A 17,573-nucleotide genomic window follows, 5' to 3' on the forward strand; every position below is an offset into this window, starting at 1 on the left:
CTTCAGTTATTTTGACTACAATGAATAAATATGTCTTGGGTCATACCTCACTTTGAGACGGAAGCATAATGATAGCTCCCACCCCCACCAGGAGCTGTCTAAGGATGGGTGGTGCTGCCTGTGTGTGGATGGGAGCCTCGAAGGCTCAGCACTTGTCAGGGGCCTGAGGAAGGGCAAGAGCACTTAGCTGCACAGGGAAGCATCAAGAGGAGACATTAAAATGCTAATATACTTTCTCATATTTTGTGTCTTACAGTAACAGTATGTCCCAAACAGAGAAGCTACTGTAAGAATTTAATGTTTGTTAAAGTTCACTTCAAGGTTCTGTTACATTGGTGACTGTTTCAAATGTGTTTAAAGCATGATTCAATTTCCACAATCTTGATATCTACCACAGCTTTGTGGAAGACTCTCATTAGATAAGTGCTCCCAGAAGTCAGTGGCTACACCTGCTATATTCAGCACCACGTGTCTTGCACACAGCCTGGGTGATGCACAACCCATATTATTGAGTTTTTGAGTGGACTTTTGCTGTTCAGTAGTGTTCATACCCAGGACTTATACATCATGTGAATTCTTGTTGCAGTCAAAACACTTTTAAGAAGGAAAGAGCACTGTCAATAATTCTGGGATGGCAACAGGACCAAATTGTGTTGTGCCAGAAAAGCCCAGGGTGTTCAGGGTTTCACTTCAACAGGAAAAGTTTTTATCTCCACTAGCTTCCATCATGAGCTATGTTTTTCTCCTACTCTCTCTATGTCTCAAAATCTGTCTATATGGGAGCTGCTTAGTGATCCCCAGCCCTTAACCTGGTGGGGAGTCTGTCTCCTATGTGTAAATAAACTGACCATGAGAATAGAGAGAATAAGAGTGTACACCTGTACAACTCAACAACAAAAGGACAAATAGGCTTATTAAAGATGGGGAAAAGGTTTGAATAGGTTTTTTTCCAAAGAAGAAATGCAAATGACCAATCCGTTCATGAAAAGATGCTCAATAACCCAAGTCATGAAGGAAATGCAAATCAAAACCACAATGAGGTGCTACGTCAGCCTACTAGGATGGCTGTAACACACAGATATCATAGTAAGTCTTGGTGATGATATGGAGAAATTAGAACCCTGCATTGCTGGTGGAAATGTAAAATGATGCATCTGCTTTGGAAAAAAGGTTGTCAGTGCCTCAAACAGTTAGACATAAAGTTACCATATGATTCATCATTTCCATTCCTAGGTATATAGCCAAGAGAAATGAAAATATACATTCACACTTATATAAAACTTGCTCATGAAGGTTCATAGCAGCATTATCCATGATAAACAAAAAGTGAAAAAATACAAATGTCCACCAACTGATGAATGGATAAAAAAGGTGTGATATATCCACACAATAGAATATTACTCAGCAATTAGAAGAAATGAAGTCCTAAGGTATGCTACAATATGGATTAACATTGAAAATACTTTACTAAATGAAAAGAAAAGCAGACACAAAAGGACCAATATTTGTATGATTCCACTTACATAAAATATCTAGACTAGACAAATTTAAAAAGACAAATTATATTAGTGGATGCCAGGGACTGGTTCTAGGGAGGAATGAGGAATAAGAGCTAAAAGGCATAGGTTAGGCTTTCTTGTTGGAGGGAGGACATGTTCTGTAATCAGATATTGGTAATTAATTGATTTGTAACCAATTTGTGAATATACTAGAAACAACTGAATTGTCCACTTTTAAAGGGCAAACTTAATGGTATGTCATTTATAGCTAGATAAAGCTATTAAAAAAGAACATAGATGATTTAGAAAGTGTATTTACCATAATGAATTTTATACAATAAGTTATATTTTACCCTTGATTTCTGTGACAATTCAAATACAAAAGTTTCTATCTAGGGAGTGGGGAGGATTTGATGGGGCATGCAATGGAGGCATGAGATCTCAATGTTCAGCCAAAGTTGACTTCCCGGCAACTTTGTGATTCTCACCTTCCAATCAGAGACTCCAGAAATAAATCTAGCACTGTGCTTCAACATTATTTATTCCTTTGATGCTTATTGAAGACCCACTATGAGGCAGGATGTGAAAGGAGCTGCTATTGCCCTCTCTATTACTCTTGTCTTCAAATTTTTTTTGATGTCTACATATGGACTCACATTGCACAGGAAAATCATGTTGACAAAACTTGTCACACAAGAAAGCTTAGAACATCATATGTTCATTAACTGAAGGATCCTAATTCTTAGACCTTATCTTAGGGAAATAAAGGATCATTGCTATGGAAAAATGTGTCCATCTTGGCATTTCTCAAATTAGTTAATAGTTTAACCAATCCAAATATTAAATATCTGAGATAAGTTAAATAGATCCTAGAGTGTCCTTACAAGAACAGGCTGCATACTTTGAACATGGTGCTAAGGACTTGCATAGAAAGAATTTCCTAACATAATGTTGATTGATAAATGCAGTTAGATCACAGCAGGAATTCTATAACACCATGGATTTATTTGATCTATACAGATAAGGGTAAAAGCAAGTATAGTACAATGTTAATTGAAGAATCTACACGGATGTAGGGGTGTTTATTATAAAAGCCCTGTAGCGTTTTTGTGCATTTGAAATTTTTGTAACATTATAAAGATAAATTATCTTCAAGAGTGGGGCATTTATCAGTTTTGTTTTTGTTTTTGTTTTTACTGGGATTCCACAGGGAGGTACTCCAATGCAGAAATTACCCTTGCAATCTAAAGGTCCTTCATTGTGATTAACTCCCCTCCTCTCATTCTGTCTTCCCTAATACTGAGCTGAGACTAGTCCTTCATGTTCATTCTTCCCATTCTACCTCTGAAACTATTCCTAGTGAATAACTTGAATTGGCATTGAGTCTCAGTGACTACAAGAGCAGCCATGACTTATAAATGTGTGAATTGACTTAGCATAAAATGCAAAACCCCCAGTTCATGTGCCCACTAATACAGCAAAAATGCTTTCAGTATTCTGCAAAAGTCATAAAAATTATTGAAGGCCTAAAAAACTTTTATCGATGTGCATTATCTCCATCAATATTTATCATATTAGAGATTAAAACTGAGTCATTTTAATATATACATTTATTAATTTATTTGAAAATAATTAAAAGCCTGCATAAATAATCTACTTCTATAAAAGCAACTATATTATCCAAAACAAAAGAATTTATCAAGAATTTAGTGATCTTCTTTAACAATTTTGCAAATCTGTATAATATCTGGCTTAATGAAAGCTAGATGATTTTGATATCTCCCTCTGCATTCAATATTTTGTGATAGATAATTTTGATTGAAGAAAATCCAGCCTGAGACAGATTTGTAGCTAAAAAATGGATGAGTATTTTATTAGACCTTTCAGGTAATCATGGATATTCTTCTTTGATATCACATAAACTTCAACAAGGAATAATTTCTTAGAATTTAATTGCAATGTGAAACTTGATACTGTATAATGAACTGTTCATACTGTTACATTGCAGTCTATTGGTCTGTCTTGTAATTTAAATATACCTTTTACCCATGAATGATTTCGCAACATTATGCACTGGTCCTTTAAAAAATATTGGTTCGCAAATTCATGTAGATCATCCAAATGTTGACACAATATTACAAAGATCACACTTGTTAATGTTCTCACCAATCTCATTAGAACAGTATTTAAGTATTGGGAAGCTATCAAACTCATGATGGTGAATACAAGTTTTCCAAAATTTAATGTGAGTTTGAAATCTGAAATTTTAGTATTGTCAACAAAAACTTTCAATTGTTTTCCTAGAAGTGACAGACTCCCTTCTTTCATTTTTAAAAAAAAATATCTACCAAAAACTCAAGTCTGAAAGTAACCATAATTTGCCTGCTTGTCATTTTTACAAGTAGCATTCTATTTCATGAGAAGAGCTGTGCTCTTTAGCACCTTGGGTGTAAGGCTGGTTGTAGGTGAATATTGTAAATTCATTTTAAATCCTTTCTGGGAACTGCTCTATTGGAGACAGTATCCTTCCTAGCTTTAGGAAATTTTATTCCAATGCAAATAATACTATGTAGAGATAGGAAAAGAAGTGTATAGAGAAGGGCTGGTGACTGGTAGCAAAGGAATCAGTAAATCCAGCTGTGAGAGAAGAACGACGCACCCTCAGTGTACCTCCCCAGTGGGAAGCTGTGCCCTAAGCTAACAGATCTGTCTGAAGCCCTTTATTCTGTTATTCCTTCAGGGTTCCAAAACGATCCAAAAAGAAAACCTGTCAGAGCACAGGACATGTGATCAATGAGACACTGGATGAACATATAAGAATGTAAATAGAAAGTATTGCATAAAGAATAACTTATTCCCGATTCAAATGCATATATCAAGAGCCTACTATGGGTGAAATGTACAATCAAGAAGCAAGGATTCTTGTTTTAATTTTTTTCTGGAAGCACACAGAAACCTAGGAGACTCTGGTTACTGTGTGAGCTGGGAAGCTAGTTGGTTTGCACGTCTTGAAGCTCCTTGAAGGACTAGCCTCAGCTCCAGTTCACAGAGTTAAGCAGTCAGAGTGCCGCTTTTGGGGGCATTTGGTCAGAAGTTCTGACTCCTACCCTGGGCTGTACTTAGGGAGGGCAGACAGGTTCTTAGATCAAGAGCCGCAGTGACACCCTCTGGTGGCCGTAAGGCACTGCAGGCTTCTTTTATAGACCGAAGTTTGGAGGGAAAGCGGTGGAGAAGCATCACTGGGCAGGTCAGCTTGGCACCCCTCCTCCCATCCAGGATGTCCCTGAGGTTTCCTGGCCATATGCCAATTCCACTTCAGGATGGTGCCCCAAACATCATGAGCTGGACTCATTTGCTCAGTGGAGACAACTGTCTATTGTCTCTTTGGTCCTTCAGTTCCCTCAGTAAGGAGCTGTTTAAAGTGTTATGCAATAATAATAAAATATATTGGTTTTTATTGTTCTACCTCGTTTTCAGCCTTTTCTTTTGCAAGATTTTCAATTTTAATCAGATTTTAATGTTTTCCACAGTGGCCTATAATTAAAACTAAATTTAATGAGAGGAGATAGATTCATTTAGTTATTTTATTTTTTAATTTTTTAAAGATTATTTGAGAGAGAGAGTGTGTGTGAGCTGGGGGAGGGGCAGTGGGAGAGGAAGAGGGAGAGAATCTCAAGCAGACTCCCTGCTTGTGTGGAGCCAAGCATGGGGCTTGATCCCAGGACCCTGAGATCATGACCTGAGCTGAAATCAAGAGTTGGGCACTTAAGTAAGCCACCAAAGCGCCCCAGTTATTTTGTTTTTGCAAGTAATCAAATCAAATACAAAGCAAAAGCTAGGATAAACAATGCAATTCTTTATGGGCCAGGATATTATAAACTCTGGTTTGAAGCTGAGGAAACAAACATTTGTGATCTATCCCCACGGTTAAAAGTATAAAAATATAAAATGAAAGGGAAAGTATCTGTATAAGCATTCCTATCTATTTTTTTGTGACCTTTTCTATGAAGTCATTATGGACAAGTGACATGTTGCAATTTCTGAGGGTTTAATAGATAATTTCTGTTATTTCCATGCATGTTTATCTTAAACTTCCATCTAGATTTTTCCTTTCTTTAAGACAGATTTGAAGCAGAGGCTTATGTAAGCCAGGGAAGTCATGCCAAGATTATCTGAACATCTTTATAAAACCTTCAAGTTCTCTGATTTAGGTCTGATATAAATATTTTTATATGTGTCCTCCTTCTCTTCCTCCTCCTCCTCTTCCTCCTTCATAAGCTTGTCTTCTTTGTTCTTCAATTTACCACCCAGTTTTTTGCTATGGACCACACATTGGGCTCTGTACTAGGGCCTAGGGAGAGAGGGAACCTGCTTCCCTGCCTCTGGGAGTCAGGACCCAGAGCAGTACCAGACCATGATGCAGTGTCAAAAGTGCTATGCAAGGAGAGCAAATACTTAAGGGCTCACCAGATACTTTTAACTTAACCAGAGGAGGTGATAGCTGGTATGGCAACAAAAACAGCTGTGGCAGGACAGGCCGATTATTCAGTGACTAGCACGGTGAAGGAGTGGAAAAGACTTAGATCCAAACCCTGTGCTTTTCCTCAGGCCGACTCACTGGGAGCCCTTTCCTGCCTGCAGAGTGCTATTCAAAGAATGTACAGAAGGGAGGGCTTGAGAAACATATCTAATGGAACATGGTCTTACCTTGTATGAGAAAGCCCAAGTGAGAAAGAACTAGCATTCTCTTGTCCGGATGTTTAACTGCTCTGGACCCAGAGCCCTGTAAGTCAGTTGGAAGATATTTTACCTGGAAAACATTTTCCTCAGAATGTCTGCTTGTTTTAATGAGAATGTACCAAAAGGAGATTTTATTAACATGACACACCAGTGGTGAGTAATTCCTAATAGACAAACCATCATAGTCTAGGCGTGTGACCTGGATAAGGACCTCCCAGTCTGCCTGTTGGTGTGTCCAGTGGTTGGAAATGCTCTTCCTCCATGCTCACTTTTCACGCACAACTACTACATAAGCCCTGCAAACCCCTTTCTGCCAAACCAGACTCCCCTGCTGCAAAGATGACCCCTGAGAAATTCAAAGGTTGCCACTGTGATGCTAAACTCCCATCTGCTTCTGGGATGAGGATCCCAAGTTTCTTTGGCTTCCAGAGGAATATGTGGGATGCTCCCTCATCTGTGTGAAATGGCACCCTTGATGCTTCCAGATGGTGCTGTGTAGCCATGAGTCAGGAAACTATGGAGCTGAGCTCATGCATTCAGGGCTGAAGTCCACTTCTTAGCAGTGTGACCTTGGGCAATTCATTCTGGAATTGACTTAAAGTCTTTGTCGCTGTAACTGGGAAAGAGAGATCATCAATAGATTATCTCAACAGTACCATGCAAGAGTGAAATCATCACTTATCTAAATGCCTAAGCATTGTGCCTGGCAATGAGTGAGCCCTCAGTACCTGTGATCCATTATGACTGCAGCCTCTCCCAGGCTGAATGGGGGCACAGGAGGGCAGAGCCTTCTTCTCATTGACTAGGTTCCCAGGGCTCTGAAGGAGTATGTTCACGTGGCATGTTTAGCTAGTAAGTTCAGCAAAACACCTGGGCTGGTGGTGTGATCTAGCACGGCACTTTCAGTGCTTCCACAGTGAACCTCAATTTCTCCTGGGTCAGCCCATTTCTGGATTTTGAGTGCTGAAGTCTGCTTATCTAAATGGTACCCCAGAGGTTGGAAAAGGCCAATGCAGTGTCTTAGGTAGGATTCTGAATTAACTTGTTCCCAGAATGATGCTAATGAACTAAGACTAGGGACTGGATCAGTGCTTTCTCTGAACATTATCCTATTCCAGAGGTAAGGGTGGAGGGAATAGCATTATTTTCCTAGGTAAACTTCCATGATTGAATTGAACCTGGTTTCAGCCTCATGAACATCCCTGGCAAAAGACAGGAGACCTGTCCTCTCACTGGAGGACCCAGAGGGAATTCTTCCAAGATTGGGCCCAAGTACACCAACCTTTAATGAGGGTGAGTGGTCAACAGACTGTGAAGATAAGTGGGCAGGTGATTCTTCTGGGCTTATGTGTTCTGATAAAAATGTCACACACTTTTTGTTACACTCCTGAATCTGGCCTTCAGTTAGAGACAGGCTAACAGAAGTGTATGTGTCAGGGGCGCCTAGGTGGCTCAGTCGGTTGAACACCTGACTCGGTTTTGTCTCAGGTCATGATCTCAGGGTCACGATCCCAGGATCATGAGATTGAGCCTCATGTCAAGCCCCACATCAGGCTCTGTGCTCAATGGGGAGTCTGCTTGATATTCACTCTCTCTCTCCCTCTGCCCCTCCTTCTGTCTCTTTAAAAATAAATAAATAAATATTTTTTTTAAAAAAGGAAGAGTATGGGCCAATTAAATCAAATTACATTTCCCATTCAATCTGTAATTTCAACATTTCTGAAATGATTATTATCCCATATCTTTAAATATTAGGACTTATTTAACTGACTGATTTCACTAGCCCCTTTGACGATAATTCAATAACAACCTCATTTAATTTACTCTGAGAAAAGTTCATGTTACAAAATTAATATACACATGTATATTTTGCAGACACTCACACTCAACACTGTTTTTCTGTCTCCCAATTCACTGTATTTAATTATGATGACCACAAATGTTAATTATACAAAATGATTTTCTATTTGCTCCCATGTACTTAGTGTTAGATTGGATATTTTTCCAAGTTATTGAATGTCTTTCAAGAGCTCAAACTGGCTTGATTAAATGTATATACAGAATATTAAAAGCACACATGCAAAAGTGGCAAAATGACACCTTCTACTATCATCTTTATGGTTTGTTCTTTATATGGTGGTTTCACTCCAATGACAGAAGTTAGGTTAAAATGTAAAATCTAGATTAGTAGATTCCACCAAGAGGGAATTTTGCACATGGCAAGTGCCCCAGCAGGATTCATCTGTGAGGCTCAGACATAAAATTAAAGATGGTGTTGTAGTTTGAGTCAGTGTGTGAATATCTTCTTTAGAAGAATCCAGAATCAAAATTAAAAAATATATATAGTGACCTTATAATTCTGCAACAGTAGAGATTTTCAAGGGACTGTTTTTTAGCTAAGAAAGTAGTAAGAACTGATTAATGACTATTTCAATCATTAACTTTTTTGGTTTTTACTTTTCAGTATATGTTAAGAGCCCTTTGATGTAGCGTTTATATTCAGTATATTAAAACATGAAAAATAGATACAAGTGAATAGCATTTACATTCAGTATATTTAAACATGAAAAATAGACACAACTGAAAATGTCTCCCATTTTTGTGATTTTTCCGTGTAACAGGAAATGGAAGTTTCACCAAAAAGACGTTGCTTGTATACCTTGACATTCGGTTGGGATGCCTTTTACTTAACGCTAATATCATTCTCTGCTCTAGGTTATAGTCACTGCTTCCAACTAGTTAGGGCTTACCAATCCATCTCAGATGTTAGAGCCAGATATCAGTATTTCAAATGAGCATCTCTGCACACAATGGTACAACTGAAGTGTTGAAACTGCCAAAAGCAACCCTTTGTTCTTCAGTATTTCAAGGGACTAGAAAGTACATAAGAATAAAACAAGTATTATATTGATAAAGAAGAGCTTATGAAAATAATGATATTGTATATTGCTATGAATTTTAGAAAGATTTACAATAAGTCCAGTTTTAAGAGCTTATAAACTGGTACACAGTTCATTAACAATTTGTATCCTTCTCATTCTTTTGTAATCTTTCTGGCCACCCCAAAAGCCATCTCTGTTTGAGGGAAGAAGACCCTACATCTCCATTTTTCAGACTCCCTCACAGACATTGCCCAGACACATTTCCATCTAGCAAAAAGCTCTATCTCTTCCTTCCTGCAAGATGAAATCAGCAAGAGTGCCCTGAATGTCTCATGATATAACTTTGATATGATTTCTATATATTAAGAAGTGGAAAATATGGAGGAAGGGTTGTCCCATTCACCAGTAAGTCCTACCAATAAGATTCTAGGTCTAGCTGGGCACAAGATTTCACTCAAATCTTAAACCTAGAGGACAAAGAAAATGAATTCCCAGTGTTTGCCACTGGGAGCTCTAGAGCTGTGACAGTCCTTCAGAAGAGTCCAAAGTTGGAGCAGTCAGGCCAAGTCTCTTTATCTCCATATCAGTGGCAGGTCATTAGCCATAGGTGTTCCAAGGAGGAGGTAAACCTTGGGCATGGCAGTCCCCCTGTGGGTGATTGCCAGGGAAAGATGCAGCTATGAGCTGACTTTCTCAGCAGCTGAAGGTCAGGCATACCTACCTGAAGAGACAATCTGGGATGGAGCAGCAGATTATCTACTATGGAAGCTGAGTGAAAGGATGTGAAAGACATGGGAGGATTCACTCATTCAACACATACTTATTAAGTACTGATCACACACTCATGAAGGTTCTTGGCTTCGGGAAAACAGGTGAGTATGACTAACCCAGCACCTGACCTCATGATCACAGGACCCCAGGGAAGAGAGACAGACCATCAGCAATCAGGCAAGCACATAAGAAAATTGATAAGTGCTATGAAGTAGATAATGACTGCTGTGGAAATGTATAAGGCTTGGTAAAACTTCTTTGAAGTGGTATCAAACGAACTGAACTAAAAGTATAAAAGAACTTCCTCTGTGAAGACCTGGGGATGAGCATTCAGATATAGGGCTGGAAAAGATAGAGCAAATTGTCAGGTCATTGAATCCAAGCCCTTTGTCACAGTGGTTGGGTAACTTTAAGAAAGCTAGTTATGTCCAAGAGGGAAAAAAACAAAAACAAACAAACAAACAAAAAAAAAAACCCCACAAAAAACAACCAGGTTAAACTGATGAATTTAGAGTCTTACTAAGTGTTAGTATGTCTCTGAGTGCCACCATATAGTTTGTTTTATTTAGATAGGTATGTGAGAGTAGGATGGGCACTCTTAAGTCTTGCTCCTCTGCTCCCAGAGCCTGTGCCAATTTGTCTACATAGGCTAATCTATAAAGCAAGCTTGGGATAGGAGGGCCATTCTTCTTTATGGCTGCTGGTGATGAAGCAGATGGTCTGACCAGAGGAGCCAGCCGGGCCAAAGATCGCCCAAGATGGCCAGCATTGTTATTCACAGAGGGTCCTCACTGGGGATGCCAGAGCCTCCCTCTGGATGCTTTAGGAAGGACTGCAAATATGGGGCACCTGAGTGGTTCACTCAGTTAAATGCCTGCCTTTGGTTCAGGTCATGTCCCAGGGTACTGGGATATGCTCCCTGCCCACTTTTCCCTTTCCCTCTGCCACTACCCTGCTTGCGCTACCCCCCCCCATCAAATAAATAAATAAAAGTTTTAAAAAAAAAAAAAAGGACCGCAATCACTTTTGATGCCTATTAGGATGGTACTTTGAAGGAGCTATAGAATAAGAGCAGAGACACCCAAACTAGAAAAGTAGGTTATTGGGGGGGGGGTGCGCCTGCGTGGCCCAGTTGGTTAAGCATCTGACTCTTGGTTTTGGCTCATGTCATGATCTCAGGGTCATGGGATTGAATTGCAAGTTGGGCTCTGTACTCAGCATGGAGTCTGCTTGAGATTCTTTCCCCCTCTGGTCTCCCGCTGCTCATGCTCTTTCTCTCTCTCTTTCTTTCTAAAATGAATAAACAAAATCTTTAAAAAAAAAAAAGAAGTAGGTTATAGGACCTACTCTAGGGACATTAGGACAGACAAAAGCAGACTAGGTTTGCAGACCTGATGTCTGTCATCACTAAAGCAACGATATAACAAGAGAAGCCAGGTTTTCTTTCTGGAGTTTGTTCACGGCTGAGAGTAATGAGGGATTGGAAACTTGGACTAGTGTTAGTCCAAGCATTTTTCTGTCCAATGAGAGTTTCTGCACTGATCCCAGGACCCTGGGATCATGATTTGAGCCAAAGGCAGACACTTAACTGACAGAGCCACCCAGGGCACCTGGAAAAGTATCAGGAAGACAAAAGGAGAATGGAAGCATGTAATGATCTCATTTCCTTCTGCAATCCAAGGACAGAAGGACATAAAGCTCCTTTCAAGTTTAGGTAAAGAACCCAAAGACACCCATAGACACACTAGAATGAGGCATAAATTATTTTTACAGCTTAAATAGGGTACATGTAGTCCTTTAAAACTGGAAAATCACAGAGGAGGAAGAGCCATGGGCCCCATGCAGTGCAGAAGTGGATATGGGTGTGGGCCCCAGGGTATGTGATAAGCCACAGTTGTCCAGCCAACCAGGCTGCAACCGGACCTAGAGTCTGTGATTCCAAGTGTCCAACTCCATGCTCTTATCTTAAATCAGATGTAGAAAGATCTTTGGAGCAGGATAAAAACGTATCCCCTTAGCAAATAATGAATCATGGAACACTACATCAAAAACTAAGGATGTACTGTATGGTGACTAACATAACATAATAAAAACTTATTATTAAAAAAATGTATCCCTTTAAAATTGAGGGTAAGAACAAAAAAGGAAAAAGAAATCTCATTATCTTTTTTTTTTTTTCTGCATGACACTCATCTAAACTTCATGATATGACATCATTCTCATTGATTCTTGTGTGTTGGGGACAGACCATGAACTTGCCTATTAAAAGTATGGCAGTTGTGGTATTAAAGCCATCTTGTTCTGCCTTAACTCTCTGCCTTGGGGTAAATTCTCAGTCTTTCTGGGTTCTTCTCCCAGCCCTGTTCTCCTGGCTAAGATGTGTCTGTGCAATCCTGGGTCTAGGAACCATTCCTTGGAGGACAGTGTCCTCCCAGTGCTGAGGGGAGCCCTGGTCCTCACATATGTCCTTGTGCACAAGGTATTTGCTCATCTGTGCAGCAATGGCCCTTTCCTACCTCATCATAAGGGTCCTCCTGGATCCACGTCTGATCTGCACAATTTGTAAAACCTGTATTCTCTGCCAGAATAGAACCTGGCACCCCTACCCCTACAACTTGAACCTCATTGTTTCTGTGCATCATGTGTATATGCAAACCCACACTTCCAGCTATGTGATTTCTCTACCTCCTATTGCAGGAGCATCATGAGAGGCTCTCTGGTTGGCCACTGGCCATTAACTTCCCTGTGGCTCCACTAACCTCTGATGGTTAGGTGGCAGAATTCCCAAGGAAACTGAGGGATGTCCCCCAGTGTGTTTTTCCAGTCCACTTGTCCTAAGCCTCCTCATGCCCATGGCTTTACTCCTGCCTCCCTCACATGTTGGGGCCTGCTGCTTCAGATTTCTCTACCTATGTGGGTTTTTTTTCCCTTCACCTGGAGGGGAAAAAATGTCACCTCCCTCCTCCAGGCTGGTAGGAATATCTGTGGCATCTTTCTCATTCCCCACTGTTAAAACCTACCTGTCCTACATATTTGTTTAAGTGATCTAGGTGGCAGATACTAGACTTCTTCCTCCTTTTATAAAACAATATAACTCTTAACCTATCCTCATGGACAAAAGAGACAGCAAAAGAAGCCAGCTACCAATAAAAATATGTGGTGCCTAAGGTCAAAGAGTAGTTCCATTATTCCAAACAATTTTGTAAATCTTGGTAAGGGTGGGCAACAAGGATACTATTGTTTTATTACTAAAAGGCGTTTTATATTCCTTTGAGGAGCCAATAAATTTACAGTTTTCTTTTTTACACAGTGCCTTTCCCATTGCATGGAGAGAGAGAAAGAGAGAGCAGGAAAGGGAGGGATGGAGAGAAAATAAGAGAGACCTACAGAGAAGGAGAGGGAGATAAAGTGAGAGAAAGGAAGGGAAAGAATTGGAAAGAAGTTAGACTTTGAAACTACATTTGAAATGCTTCAAACATAGTGGGAGTATCTACAAATTTTATGACAGAATTGAATCATTTTATACACAACATATGTGGCAACTTCTCTAAATTGTATGCAGCTTGTTGATTATTTAAATTTTAGTCAACTAATCATACATTAATTGTAAACCTGCATGTGGCTGTCACTGGTTAACCTTCGTGGGGTATACCAGTTTTCCTTCTTTTTATTAGGCAAAGAAGTCCAAAAATGAGATAAGGAAAGTCAGACAACTGTAATAAGGAATATAGATGGGAAAGTGGAAAGAGATCAGGGTAAATCTCTTAGCTCTCTCTGTCTCTCTCTCTTCTGAGTTCACTGTCCTTTCTCTCTCCTCTCCATCTCATTGGAGTATTTCCAGGTTCAGGACCTCACCACCTCCTAAGACCCCAGCATCGCCAGGTATGGGATAGAAAAAGGACTGATGGGATGGGCCACTTGGCTTAAAGTTTTGGAAAGAGAGACTCTTTCTTCTCTTCATTTAATTTCTTCCACGGTGAAGTACAGTCAGAGCTTAATGACTCAGATTGTAGCGTGAATTTAAGGGAATGGAGATAAGAAGACAATTTGGCCACCTCTCTCCAGGTTTTAAACTCATTCCTAAAGCTTACCATGAGGAAGCCTGATAGTGGTGTGTGGGCCCAAGAGCATGGACACACACACACACACACACACACACACAAAATGCTAGGGTGGTTGGTCAAGAATATTGTGATATGGTAGATTTAGGTATAAGGAATATGAAAAGGACATGGAACTATCCTCACTGTACTACTGTCCCTCTCTGAAAACAATAATATTTGAATCAATTTATTGTATGATACAAATAATTATAATACTACTAACACTAATGGTTATCCTATCTGACATGCATAGTGCTGCTGCCACTTTTCCTGTCATTGTCCTGGTATTGTCTTATTTCACCCTCACAACACGATTTGTGGCCAGGATGCTCCAGTTTTACAGGATGCTGAAGTATGGGGATACGGAATTACTCACCTCAGGTCACACAGGGCTTAGCATGCAGGTTTCGGTATACTCCGAAAATGAGAAGTTGAACACTGTAGAGGGAACAAATCCATCCACTTAGGAGTCTGGGAAGCGTCACAGTAGAGACAATGAATAAATGAGGACTTGACAGATATGTAGGAGTTTTCTGGATGGAAAGGAAATCAAGGAAGTGAAGGAAGGGGAGGGAGGGTGATGGAAAATGAAGGGGAGGAAGAACAGTGACAAAGGCCAACACGATGGAAAGACTTGATACTTGGTGAACTAAGCTCTCTACTGAGAAAGCTCAAAGTTGAAACAGCCCAACACCTTGAAAAGATCTTGGCAAGAGTCAGATAATAAACCATCTGCATTTTCTAAGACTTGACTTTCATTCACCTTTTTTCTTTCATTATTTAAAAAGGTTTTATCCCACCTAGTTGTTTTGCTTTTTAATTGTATTTGATTTTTTTTCTTAGGCATAATACTAAAAATGTACTGAACAACTTTATCTTATCTTGATTATCCAAAGGATTTCTTTCGTTTTTAAAACCTCAGAGGTCATTTTGTCTGACCTCAGGTAGGATTGCACCATAGGTTTGTAGAGAACCGATTATCAAAAAGTTCTAGGTAACTCAAGTGAGCTTAGCAAGATAACCTAATGGTGAATGAGTACAAAAACAAGGAAATAACCAGTCCAGATGTTCTTTATAAGACCTTTCAGTTAATGGACATAAGAAGCATAACTAGGAAAATTGTTCAATCCAAAATCTCTTTTGGGATTGTAGACAATACCAGTATAGGTAGTGCTGCCTCAACACAAAATGATGCAGCTATTCTGTCTAAAAATTGGATGAGATTCTAGGAATTGTTGTTGTTGTTGTTGTATGAAATTAAGGTACATGAGAAAAAAAACTTTCAGATATGGGTATTGACAAAATTTCCTTCTCCTTTCATCATTTGGAGACTGAGAGTGAGATGTTCCCTCTGTCCCCTTACTCTTCAGATAAGCATGTGAGGCCCATCAATTCCATCACGTAAGCATAATAGGTTGGATACTGATTGCAAAATCCTTCAACACATCCTAATCAAGTGAACTTTTAGTTCTTGAAGAACAAAGCCATTCTTTAAAATATGCCTTTAACAGAATTCACCAGCAAATGCATCAAAAAAACATGCTTAAGTGGAACTAAATACTGCTGTAGTCACTTTTCAACTGAGGTCCTTAGTTTTCACATCTGTTAAATCAAATAATTTGCCTGGGTGATTTTGAAGAATCTTTCAGCTTTGACAATGTGAAAGAATTTCAATCTAAAATGGAACTGAAGGATATAAAATAGAAAATCTCACGCATATGCCCTCAGGAAAACAAAAAAGACCGAGAAGCTAATTTCCTGTAAATGATTTACAGAAAACTGACAATGTTGGAATGTTCTTAAGTGATAAGGAGTTGGTCAGGGGTTGCTTCATATCAACCTTAGAAAGTATTGCTTACATTCCATGGGCATGAGCAAAAAATGACCCAGATCAGGTTGGTCTCACAAAATAAACTGAATAATTTTGTCTGTATGACTGGACTTGTTCTGCCTGCTTGGGAAATTTTTGAAGCTAGTCTCTGTTTTTATTTTAACAGACTCTAACCTTTCCCCTCTTTACATTCCCTGCCCATAAATACAGTCTGCCCAAAACCCTCAATGGACTCTCTTGTAGATTGCTATAGTTGGTCCTCCCAAATTGCAATTCATCAAATTGCAATTCAGTTGCAATTGCTATTCCTTCATCTTCTAAACAATTTTGAGTTTGCCTCAGTTTATCTCTTTATTTAGGTTGACAGCAACCATGATGATTATATTAAGCATTTAGCAGAGCCTAGAGGGAAACTAAGGAGAACAGTGCAATGTACAGAGTGCCAGGGAAGAATTACCAACGAGATGGTTACTTAGCCACTTTTCTTGCTCAAACAATAGCCTGGAGTAAATATATTACAGCTTTCCCTCGCTTTGTTTTTGCTCTCAACATCAGACAATTTAAAGTTGCCAGTCTCCTACCTGTTTGGATAATGTCCAGGTTGCTTGGAGAAGTGTTTCTGTCACTCCACTTGGGATCTGAGCAAAAGACTCTCCAGACTCCATTTTGCTTGGTCCAGCAGACTTCAGGCACTGTGATATGGATCTGTTATTGCCCTAGAATCTCAGGAGTCCACTTCAGAAGAGGTGCCAAGTGCCTCCCACTCCTTAGCTGCTTGTTTAAAGCAATTGCATGTTTTTTTTTTCTTCATCAGTTACATTTCAATGATAAAAATGACCAGCAATGGCAAAACGAAGTGGCAGTCTGGCACATTCTCCTGATATATTTAATATAACAAGTATCTGTGTTTCTCATGCATGGAGATGCTACCAGTAGCTACTATAAAGATATTAGTTGTTATTCCAACAGTGGCTAAAAACGGGTGCAGATCCATGTGCACATTATTAACACTGACAAATGTGCTGGTTCTGCACTGCACAGCTGCGATATTCACTGCTCTCCTGTGTTCTTTCTCAATCACCAGGTCAAGATACTGAGAAAAAAACAAACATACAAGTAGTTGTGTCTGATGTTGAGTTTTAAAGTGACACAGGTGCCCTCACTTATTTCTGCAATTATGTGATCACCCTACATTAGCCAGCTTTTATGGCGAGTGCACTAAGTTCCATTGTCTGAAACTCCTAAAAGAATTAGAATATTTTGTGAGAAAAGATATACTATATTAGATCATATACTTTGAATGTGTTTGCCTAAAGGCTAGATTAATGATTAACCATTCTAATGATAGAATACATTAACATTTCCCTGCCTCCCTTTTCCCTCAAATAATATTTTTGGAATGTTTTACAAATATTCTGCAATTTCCAATTGTGAATTAAACACTAATCTCTTTTAGCTTATGTAGGAAGATGAAACTAAATTTATTGAAGAAAGCCCTGATAGTTTTCTACAAAAGAAAGATGATTTAGAAAAAGGAATCTACTCTGTTAGAAGGAAAGCTGACCCTTTTATTAATATATATATATATGTTATATTATAAACATACATATTATTAATATAATACGATATAATATAACGTAAATGTGTATCTATTCTTGTAGTTTGTGGCAATTATGTTGGTGATAGCTAATAACACAAATCACAATACAAGAGTACCGTTTACATTTAATATTAAATGATTTCCAAA

The 17,573-nt window shown here is 39.1% G+C and overlaps 1 protein-coding gene, 1 long non-coding RNA gene and 1 pseudogene across 3 annotated transcripts in view; 2 read left to right on the forward strand and 1 right to left on the reverse strand.

Annotated features, from left to right (window-relative positions):
• The window catches only part of LOC105238749, a 40,245-nt pseudogene extending 35,921 nt beyond the window's left edge, over window positions 1-4,324 (forward strand).
• The window catches only part of GABRG3 (gamma-aminobutyric acid type A receptor subunit gamma3), a 721,008-nt gene that overhangs the window by 409,375 nt on the left and 294,060 nt on the right, over window positions 1-17,573 (forward strand). The gene's annotated exons all lie outside the window — the stretch shown is intronic.
• LOC117803737 lies at window positions 5,416-16,674 on the reverse strand. Its single transcript, XR_004627757.1, has 4 exons — window positions 16,408-16,674; window positions 14,372-14,433; window positions 8,990-9,112; window positions 5,416-6,855 (listed from the first exon to the last, which is right to left on the reverse strand). It is a non-coding gene; the product is annotated as an uncharacterized LOC117803737 (long non-coding RNA).

Source organism: Ailuropoda melanoleuca, chromosome 9, assembly GCF_002007445.2.
Source record: "Ailuropoda melanoleuca isolate Jingjing chromosome 9, ASM200744v2, whole genome shotgun sequence".
NCBI classification, from domain to species: Eukaryota; Metazoa; Chordata; class Mammalia; order Carnivora; family Ursidae; genus Ailuropoda; species Ailuropoda melanoleuca.